Below are 10,178 nucleotides of genomic sequence, written 5' to 3' on the forward strand. Positions count from 1 at the left end.
AATAAGACAGGTTAGCCAAACATAAACCAGAACAAGAAGTTCAGTGAAGCAGCCAAACCTTGTCCCACAAGACAAAGTACAGCAATCTCCAGGCATTGGCAAGCGCACAAGAGGCTCCACAGATTCAACGCTTGTTCCCGACAAATGTCCCTCCCACCAATATCTCCTTACATTTCAGTCCCCAGGTGTGCCTTGTGAAAGGGGGTAGGGCACTCTCCTCTCTAGTAGCCGGCTCAATCTTGATTTTACCTTCTCTCTTCCCTCCTTATTTTCGGATCAGGAGGGGATAGTCCTTGCTCTTCTCCTGACCTCTGTCTCTCCTGCTCCTCCCTGTCTTCAGACCTTACTAATTCAGACAAGCCTGGCCTGGCCTGACTCTACCCTTCCCTAGTTTCCTCCAAGGCCAACAGAACCCACTCTCAATCTCTCTCAGCTCTTGTTCCAGCTCATCTTCCCCACAGATTCAGATTCCAATGGTGCCATGACACTATTTCAGTGGTTGTTTGGAAAGTGACCCTTTCCCCAGTTATCATTATCCCACCAAAAGGAGTCTCTGCTGTTTTGTTGGCATGGCGGTCCTAAACTAAATAAATTACAAATTTATTTATTTATTTATTTATTTATTTATTTATTTATTTATTTATTTATTTATTTATTAAATGTATATCCCGCCCTTCTCCCCGAAGGGACTCAGGGTGGTGAACAGCCGAGAATTAAAATAACATGCAATATAAAAGTTAAAATAATTAAAAATACATTAAATTAAACGGCCGCCCCAATTTAAAACCCCTAACAATACAATTAAAAATCCCTAAAAAACCTATTCAGGCCAGGCCAGCTTGCTGAAATAAAAACGTCTTTAGGGCCTTACGGAAAGTGCGGAGATCTGGAATCAGCCGTATTCCAGGAGGTAGCTCATTCCAGAGGGCGAGTGCTCCCACAGAGAAGGCCCTCCCCCTGGGGGCCGCCAGCCGATATTGCTTGACCAACGGCACCCTGAGGAGGCCCTCTCTGTGAGAGCGTATTGGCCAGTGGGAGGTTATCAGTAGCAGCAGGCGGTCTCGTAAATACCCTGGCCCTAAGCCATTGCTCTATTATCACCAGGATGTGCCCAAATTATCTCCTTTGAGAACCACTGACCTAGTTAACTTAGGTTCCTGATAAATATATGCTTCGGCCCTAAAAGCCAGTGCAGAATTAAAGAGACACGTGAACAGCAAAACATCAATAATCAGGTAGCGCTAATCTTTCTCGACGCGCAAAAGGCGTTCGACAATTTGAATTGGAAATTCCTTATAGCACAACTGCAGATTATGAATTTCGGCGACAAATTCCTGAAAATGATTAAGAAAATATATTCTTCCCAGACAGCGAGAATTATAATTAATGGAGATATGACCGAAAAAATAAGCATCCAAAAGGGGGTAAGACAAGGATGCCCGATATCGCCTCTACTGTTTATAATCTCACTGGAAGTCCTTCTAAAGGAAGTAAGAAAGGAAGAAGAAATAAAAGGACTGAAGATAAGGAATGAGGAGTATAAATTACAGGCTTTCGCGGATGATGTGGTCTTCATAGTGGAACAGCCGGAAGTAGCGGGAGTCAAATTATTAGAGAAGATAGAGGAGTATGGCAAAGTGGCAGGGCTTAAGATCAATAAACAAAAAACCAAAGTCTTGACCAAAAATATGACAACGACACAAGAGGAAAAATTAGAAGAAGAATTAGGAATGCAAATTGCGAAGAAAGTAAAATATTTGGGAATCTGGCTTACTACAAAAGCAACAACTATTAGAGAGGACAATTACACTAAATTGATGAAGCAAATTATAAAAGACTTGGAAAGATGGAATAAGGTACAACTATCATTTCTTGGCAGAATAGCGTCTGTAAAGATGAACATATTACCAAGACTCCTATATCTCTTCCAAGTGATACCAATTGGTCCGGGAAAAGATTTCTTTAAGGATCTCAACAAGACAATAATGAAATACATCTGGCAAGGAAAGAAAGCTAGAATTAAAATAAGATGCTTACAGGACACAAAGGAGAAGGGAGGCCTAGGTTTACCAGACTGGGAGCTATATTACAAGGCGGCGGCATTGAATTGGATCAGAGAATGGATAGATCTATCAAATAGGAGAACGCTATACTTAGAGGGATTTGATCTGAGGTTGGCATGCCTTTCTGTGGGAAGGCACAGACAAGCAACATCCGTACTTCCAGAGGCATGTAATAAGAGGTGCACTATATAAAACGTGGCAAGGTATCAGAAGGCAACACTATAGTAAAATCCCACGATGGTTGTCACCTATGGAGGCGCTAATTTATCCAAACACTATAGAAATAGGAAAGATGCGGAAATATCAAGAATTGTTGAGTAGTGAGGGAAACCTACTTACGAGACAAGAACTGGAAAGACGAGGCATTATGATTGATTGGTGGCCATACCTTCAAATTGAGTCAAAATATACAGCAGACCGGAGACATTATGATTTTCAAAGCCAACCAAGTGAACTAGATAAAATTTTAAAAGGCACAGATGAGAAAATAATATCTAAAATTTATGGATATTTAATAAGGTATAAATTAGAGGAGGAAACAGTGAAAGAAAACATGGTAAGCTGGGCAAGAAATATAGGTCACAATATAGAGTTGGACAGATGGGACAAGCTATGGGCAGAAAATTATAAGATGACACTGTCGATTCCATACAAAGAAAATTTATACAAGATATTTTATAGATGGCACCTTTCTCCGGCACGTTTGGCTAAAATGTTTCCAAACACATCACCAATGTGTTGGAAGTGCAAGACACAAATGGGGACATATTACCATCTCTGGTGGTCTTGCAGGAAGGCACAACGCTACTGGCAAGAGATTAAGAGAATAATTGAAGAAACAATGAGGCAAAGTGTAGAAATGAAACCAGAATTCTTTCTATTTGGAATGACTACACCACAGTGTACCAAGGAGATAAAATATCTTACCATCCACATATTGACAGCGGCACGTATAGTGTACGCTCAAAATTGGAAATCCGAGATAATACCAACAGAAGAAAAAATAATAACAAAAATAAATGAATGCGCAGAGATGGATAGGCTCACAAAAGAGCTCCAAGATAAAGAGAACATTGACTTTTATTTAGTTTGGCAAAAATGGTACACATGGTTAGAAAGAAGGATAGGGCCAACAACATAGGACATTAGGAGAACATAACTCAAGAATTGTAGAAATAGATACATGAGATGAGCCGTAGGATTGTATAAATAAATGGTTAATATGATTGTAGAAAGATACTGCTGAACTTCAATGAATGTATTAAGGTATAAGCAAGTAAATTTGTAAATAGTATGATTAAGGAAAATTGGTTAAATGGACATTAATCACCGATGCGAAGGTTTTCTAGAAGTTAGTCGATTGACTCTTTGTTAATGTATAAGTGTTTACATGTATTTGTGTTTTACGTTTGTTTATGTTAATAAAATTTAATTAAAAAAAAATAAAGAGACACGTGAAGGGTGTTCTGTGTGGACAAGATTTCACAATCATTGATATTTATACCCAGAATTATAACTATAGCTACATATGTTATATGACGCCACCAGTAATACAACAATAGAGTTATCAGTTACATCTGCCTAGTCTTATCAGCTCCAAGCAGGAGTGAAATGCTATCGGTTCGCACCGGTTTGGGTGAACTCGTAGTGGCGGCGGCGCGTGGTTCAGAGAACCGGTAGCGGCGGCAGCACAAGGCTCCACCCACCCACCCGGGCATTGTTACTTCCTGGCTTAACCAAGGAAGTAACCTGTTTTTGACCCTCTGCACATGCAAGCTAATTATAGTTCCTTGGGGCACACACTTCCAAACCAGTAGGGAAGATAAGTAGATTTCACCCCTGCCAAGGTTTGGTTTCATGAACAAAATTCAAGAATTTCACTTCTGACATAGATAGTAATAGTGTAACTATAACCTTCAAAAATGAAAGGGTGGGTGGGTGGAGGAATCTAACTTTTAAAAAAAATATTTTTAAAAGTCTTTTTAAAAGCCCCTTAACTAGGGTTTCTTTAATTTTGCTGAGAAGACAACAAAAGTCTAATTAGATTGCCATCTAGTGGAACTTTTGCACCTGAAAGACTGAGCACTCCATGTGGCTCCTCTGTCATACTTTTCCTTTACCAGGAGCAGGAACAGCTTAATTTTTAGATGCACTTAATATTCCACCTTCTGCTAGCTATCAATATTTTGCAAAAAGTTTCTTAATGCAGACTTTAAGACATGTGGACTTCAACTCCCAAATTTCCCCAGCCAGCATGAATTCTGGGAGTTGAAGTCCACATGTCTTAAAGTTGCCAAGTTTGGAGTTCTCTGTCTTAATGCACTGGAAGAATTTTCCAGTCCCACCTTAAGAGACACTCTCAGCAGTGTTTCAACTATTAAGCTAGACGGACCCTAGCTGCAGCTTCAAATGGGAGTTCCACATGTCCGCGTGGCAAGTTCCAGAGTCTCTCCAAACATTGTCCCCAAATGTTCAATGAGGAAAGTTATAAATGCATGAGTAATTGAAAAATCTGTTAGTGGTTAATTTTTTCTTTTAGATCCTGACCTATATTCTTTTGGGGTGTAGCCTCCAGCAACCCAACTTAATAGCCAAGGGCCTCTTATGTAAGCACGCCTGTTGATAGCCAATAATGAATTAATGCCTGTTCATTTGGATTGAACCAGTGAACCATTAAAAACAAAAACCGGACTAAACCATTTACCCAGAAATAGGTCGATGTAGCAATCTGGGTCAATTCCCAGAACTAAGTTCTAAGCCCAACCCATAATGTGTGTGGAACTTTGGTTTTGCTATCCATTGGGAAAGATAATATTTTTTTAACACGAGGCTTGAAGATGGATTTTGTGTTTTTCACATGGCTGTTTCTACGGAGATTGCAGTCAACAAGGCTTCCAGTCTCTCTAATCATAGTAGTTGAATTGAATATGGGACGTTGCATTATCTGAAAAGCTCTCAGAGAAAATTAAATCAGCATTTAAGGCATTGGGAGCAGAATGGCTTCTGTTTTTGTAATGATATGCTCTCCTTTTGTTTTTATACATACAAAAAGGGCTTCCTGTCATATAATAGCATCTGTAAGTAAATGTAAGGCAAGAACTGTAGCCGCTTCTTGGTGCTTAGAAATGTAGATGTTCTGAGATTTTTCAGGAAGAATGACAAAAAAGTACATCACCATATCATTTTATATTCATTGTTCACATATATTGTATTTTATAGTCATATATCTAATTTAACATTGCATTTATTTTTTTGCATTTTTAGTTTGCCTTAAAAACAAATATCAGTGGCTGATCTAATTTTCTTGGGGATGGGAAAAAGAGAGGGAGTTTCCATACCACAATGAAAATGTTGATGTTGAAAAATCTCTCTCATAAAGACAACTATTCATGAAATAGCTGCCATGGGCACCGAAATACTTTATCAACCTGTGAGCTAATTTCCTTGGATGCTCTCTGGTCTACCAGTGGGATGTTCAAAGGCTCCAAAGGTCTTCTTATGGATAATTATGACACAATTTCTTTCTCATTTTGCATAATATTACTTATCCTGAACAGGATTAGTATGATGGATCTGTCTGTCTGTCTGCCTGGCTACCTCCCTCCCTAAATATCTATAGCAATAAATATTTCAGTTCTTTTTGCAATCAGAAGATATTGTGAAAATTTATACCCATAAACTTTTATCTGAAATTGTATAAACATTTCCATCTTTTCGGTGCTTTAGAAATAATGCCTCTGTTATATTTATTTGTACACTAAGTAATTGTGGCATGCATTTTTTCATGGTTCAGCAAGAATATGTTGAGAAAAGAAATCAAGTAAAAATTGATGCAATCATGACATTTATCTTCATTAGTTCTAACATATCTACAAAATTTACTGCAAATTGCTTTAGTGCTTAATCAATTGAGGCAAATCTATTGATGATGGAGGCTGATAATATTCCAAGGATTTGTTGGCATAAATAATTGTAAGGCTTCTTTTCAGAATAAACAGTTTGACAGCCACTTGTAATTTTTCTCCTTCCATACAAAAATGTTTTGAACAGATTGACCACAATTCAGTAAAAAACAAACACCATTTAAACTTCAATTTATTTGGAACACAATTTGCAAAAGCATCAAAATCATATGATATAATATTCTTGGCTGAACTGTGTCTTTATAAAATAGATTTATAGCTAGGAATATGTAAATCACAACCAGGTTTGAGATTCCGTTTCAGTATTATGTTTGCGGTAACACATATAATATGTTTTAATATCTTTTGAATCCCCTTTGGGTCTTTATGAAAATGTTTGCACTGAAATTACTAAATGGGTGATTTGGGGGTGGGGGGGTAAATTCTGGGTTAACTCTTCCATATCCCACATCCCAATCCCAAATCAGAACATGGTTATCCTACATCTACAGTTCTTTCTGAAAAGTCATTTGCAGAAATGCTAACCGCTTATTCTTACTGCCATTTTCTAAATGGATTGCAAAACATTCTCTTAAAAAGAGTCATAAGTTCCACTAAATCAGAAGCACTTTTCCCTGAAGATAAAATAATACATAAGAAGTTGTTTTAATTTCATTCCCAATGAGGCATCTTGACAACAAGCAATGCAGTTCTAAGTATACTATCTTAACGGATACATCACCTACTGACTATGTTTCATCTCAGAAGGGAAGCTGGCATACACCAGTATCTGGATTTATTTTTATATTTTTATTCCACCTTTATTATTGTTATAAATAAGTGAAGGTGGCAAACATACCCAATAGTCTTTCCTCCTCCTATTTTCCTCATAACAACAACCTTGTGAGGTGGGTTGGGTTGAGAGAGAGTGACAGGTCCAAAGTTTCCCAAACAACTTTCATGCCAAAGGCATGACTAGAAATCTCTCAGTCTTCTAGTTTCTAAGCCAACATTTTACCCACTACCCCAAACTGGCTCTCTGGATGTGGTTGACATAGGAATTCCAGGGCTGTTAACCTAACCAGGAAAATTAAAAATCCCTAGAACACAGTGACAAATCATCTCTATGTTCTTCTGAAGAAAATTACATGGATGCAATCACCAAGAGTCAAATGTAATTTGAGGTTCTTTATTTTAGAACTGCAGGAACTACTGGCCAATTCCATAAACAGAATAAAAAAAAACTAAAAGAAACAGCTCTGAATCAGTGGTGGGTTGCTCCTGGTTCTCTCCAGTTCTTGCGAATCGGTAGTAAAAGGGACGGGAGGCTCCGCCCACCCGCCCTGACATCATATTTGGCGATCTGCACATGTGCAGAAGCATGTGCATGCGTGCGAGCAAAGCAAGTGTGCATGTGTGCTCCCATTGCGAACCAGTAGTAAAGGTAAGTAGAACCCACCCCTGCTCTGAACCTAACTATTCAGAAGTCCCACCAACTTCAGTTGTCTCACAATTTGGCGGACCACCTACAGCCAGCAACAACATCCCATCGCCCGGTTCGTGCCCATAGGGAGGGCCTGCTCAGGGTGCCGTCGGGGAGACAATGTCGGCTGGCGGCCCCCAGGGGTAGAGCCTTCTCTGTGGGCGTGCCCACCCTCTGGAATCAACTCCCCTTGGGGCTCCGGTTGGCCCCTGACTTTCGCACCTTTCACTGCAAATTAAAAACCTGGTTATTTGAGTCCCCTGGCCTGGACTGATGGGGTTTTATACGGGTTTTTAACTTTATCTGATTTAATTAGGCATTTTAACTTTGTATAATAGATTATTGTGGTTTTTATTGTTGTGAGCCGCCCTGAGTCTGTTGGAGATAGGGCGGCATATAAGCCTAATAAAATAAATAAATAAATTAGTCTCCAACCTCCCTGGAATGGAAAAGCTGAAGGGGGATGCTATTAATGCTCTTACCTGTATGGCAATTGCATCAAGCAGGCATAAGGCTGCAAAAATATATATGGAGCAGAAGTAAAATCAGAAGTCATAGGGCAGGAGTGTCAAACTCAATTTCATTGAGGGCCGCATCAGTAATCAATGGAGTGAAACATCTGAAAAACAGAATGAACTAGAAACTGAAACCAACTAGCATTATTTGCCCAAATTATTAGTATCTGCAAAAAGAAAGCAGCATAGCCCATAATAACTATAACATATGATTTTTTTTGAACAGAGTAAGAAACAATATGTCACAAAGAGTAAATAATTAGCACATTTTCTTACAATTATCAGTTATCCAGTTAGTTGTCAAAGTTATTATTTTCTTTCCTTGTTAATGTCTCTCCCTCCCAATTCAAGATCGGGAATATTTTTTCTTCTTCTGATTATCTTCTGTTATCTTGGCTGCAGGTGGCAGTAAAGACATATTGTCATCCCAGATGCCTTCACACAGGTGAAATAATGCAATGCAATTCACTGCCCACTTTTAAATGTGTTAAGTCCATCAACATTCAATGGAATTTATTTCTAAATAGTAAGCACATATAGCATGTTTCTGTATATGCCAAATGTTGCGATGTATTGCTGATTGAGGACATTTTTCGGATGGCTTTTAAATGCTTAATATTGTTGTTGTTTTTAAAGAGACCAGCTGTTCAGGATTCCAAGGTGCAATTGTGATTTGATATTTCCAACCACATATTTATGATAAATGCAGGTTTCCCACTTTTATTTTCCCCCACGATTCCATTTTTTAGTGAATAGCATGTGTGTGTTGATTGCCCTACTGGAACCTCTAAACTTCAGAGAAGAACAATTGTTCTTCTGAAATTATCAGGTTTTCATCAGACTACAAAATTTTCTCAAATCCCAGGAACAGAAAAATGAAAAATAGAGACCCTGAGAGCAACTGTTGCAGGAATTGTAGTAACACAGAACAGCTAATACTCAGAAGATAACAATTGTTTCTTAATCAGTATCAAGAGTCTTCCTGGTAGACAGATTGGGGGGTGGGGGGGGAGGTGGTCTTAATATGCTGATTTTCACATTCTCTTATGAAGAATCCTCTTGAGCCATCAGAGCTGATGAGGGGTTTCTTAATGGTAAATCAGCTAAAGAGATCTCACTTCTGCAAAAGACAACAATTTGTCTTCCCCAGTAAAATTTGGCTGTGGAAGATTTCTGAATCTATATTCCCCAAGGAACCTGTAATTAGCTTGCACAGCATTCTTTATGATGCATATTCATGCAAAAAGAAAAGAAAAACCCCAGCTTGCTTCTACCCGTCTTATTATTTGGAAATCAGAGTGAATACCTCAGGATAAATAAAAGTAAGTTGAACTAATAGGAATGTGGCACATGATAAATTTATGTAGTAAAACGCGAGATAAGGTGAAGTAGAACGGAGATAAGGTGAATGCAGAATGAATGTGGATCAAATACAAAAATGAATGATAATATTGAGTATTTTAATTTATTTATTTATTTATTTTATTTTGTCGAGTACATATTAGATAATATATATAAGCATGAATTGGATACATAAAATGAATACAATTAAAAGAAACATTAGGACAGAGATGGTAGGCACGCTGGTGCTCTTATGCACGCCCCTTACAGACCTCTTAGGAATGGGGTGAGGTCAACAGTAGACAGTTTTGGGTTAAAGTTTTGGGGATTTTGGGATGAGACTACAGAGTCTGGTAGTGCATTCCAGGCATTAACAACTCTGTTACTGAAGTCATATTTTCTGCAATCAAGTTTGGAGAGGTTCACTTTAAGTTTGTATCTATTGTGTGCTCGTGTATTGTTGTGGTTGAAGCTGAAGTAGTCATTGACAGGTAGGACATTGTAGCAGATGATTTTATGAGCTATGCTTAGGTCATACCAAAGGCAGTATAATTCTAAATTTTCTAAACCCAGAATTTCAAGTCTGGTGGCATAAGGTATTTTATTACGAGCAGAGGAGTGGAGGACTCTTCTTGTGAAATATTTCTGGACATGCTCAATTGTATTAATGTCCAATATGCAGTGCGGGTTCCAGACAGATGAGCTGTATTCGAGAATTGGTCTAGCAAGTGTTTTCTATGCTCTGCTTAATAGTGTAATATTACCAGACAAGAAGCTACGTAAGATTAGGTTTACAACCCTTAATGCCTTTTTGGTGATGTTGTTATAGTGGGCTTTGGCACTTAGATCATTTGAAAATATAAATCATATGAAA

The sequence above is a fragment of the Pituophis catenifer genome, unplaced genomic scaffold (assembly GCF_029215685.1).
Source record: "Pituophis catenifer annectens isolate HBS135680 unplaced genomic scaffold, rPitCat1.0.hap2 SCAF_1, whole genome shotgun sequence".
NCBI classification, from domain to species: domain Eukaryota; kingdom Metazoa; phylum Chordata; class Lepidosauria; order Squamata; family Colubridae; genus Pituophis; species Pituophis catenifer.